Source organism: Mastomys coucha, unplaced genomic scaffold (assembly GCF_008632895.1).
Source record: "Mastomys coucha isolate ucsf_1 unplaced genomic scaffold, UCSF_Mcou_1 pScaffold15, whole genome shotgun sequence".
NCBI classification, from domain to species: Eukaryota; Metazoa; Chordata; class Mammalia; order Rodentia; family Muridae; genus Mastomys; species Mastomys coucha.
Window position 1 is genome coordinate 25,803,974 of NW_022196897.1, and position 1,256 is coordinate 25,805,229.

Sequence of the window (1,256 nt, forward strand, 5' to 3'; positions counted from 1 at the left end):
TTTTTAGCTTTTAGGAACTTTATTTCCTTATTTTATCTGCATAAATCTTGTGACTTAATTTTTGGTAGTATATTATATAAATAGCTATTTCTTATAATCATAAAATATACAGACAAACATATGCTAAGAGAATACTTAAATTATATTCAATCCAGGCAACAGTAAATTATGTTTTGGCTTGTTTTGTAGTCATATGAGAAAATACCTGTAAAATAAGATAGAAAAAGAAAAGAGAAGAAGAAGAAGAAGAAGAAGAAGAAGAAGAAGAAGGAAGAGGAAGAGGAAAAGCAGCAACAGCAGGAGGAGAAGAAGGAGGAAGAGAAAGGAGAAGGAGGAAGCAGCAGCAGGAGGAGGAGGAAGAGGAGGAGGGGAAGAGGAGGAGAAAGAAGAGGAGGAAGAGGAAGAGGAGTGGGAAGAGGCAATGCTCACTTTACTATACACAGGCATGCACACACTCAGAAAGACAAAATAAAACACTATTAGTGTTTATTTCAAGGTTATGAACTATAGAAAACCTTTTCTTTATTCCACATTTTTTTCTAGATCTCCTATGGTTTGTGTCTCGAGCACATGGTATTTTAAAAGTTAAAGAGGAAAGCCTTTTCTGTACCATGCTACTCACAATTGAAAGCATCCTAAGTGTACAATAATAGTGATTATAATAAGCTATAAGATTTCTATGTCTAGAAAAGTATTTAGCACACAAAATAATTATAATATATTTAGATATAAAAGCAAGCTCTGTATTATGTATAATTTTTCTCATATTATCACAGTGTCCTAGAACAAATACTTATTACTTTTTGGATGGTAGTGAAGGTCACTGGTAGATGCCCTGGGTTCAATATCTAATAACAATAAATATTGTTTATTGAGACAGCCTCCTTGAAACAAACTCCTCCAGGCTTCCAACTACTAGTGTTCTTGTTGGAGTTGGGGAGGCAGACCATAAGGGAGCAAAGTAGAAGCCTATTTACCTGCTTCATTACATATCTTCACTTCTGTGATGATCTAGTTCCCAGTCAAGCCCCCAGATGAAATAGCAACTGATGCTCTAATAATTGCTTATGCCCCAGTCTACTGTTCTTTCCCTGAACAGCTCCTACCAGTTGTAGCTCTATCTAAGTTTTTCAGTGACTTTCCTTAGGGTTGGTAGAGCTATCTGCAGTAAACCTTGACACTTTTTTTCCTGAGGAAAGAAAGAAAGAAAGAAAGAAAGAAAGAAAGAAAGAAAGAAAGAAAGAAAGAGGAAGAGA

The 1,256-nt window shown here is 35.3% G+C and overlaps 1 protein-coding gene across 17 annotated transcripts in view; it reads right to left on the bottom strand.

The window, feature by feature from the left end:
* Nucleotides 1-1,256, bottom strand: part of Dennd1a (DENN domain containing 1A) — a 486,221-nt gene that overhangs the window by 263,761 nt on the left and 221,204 nt on the right. The window lies entirely within an intron of this gene.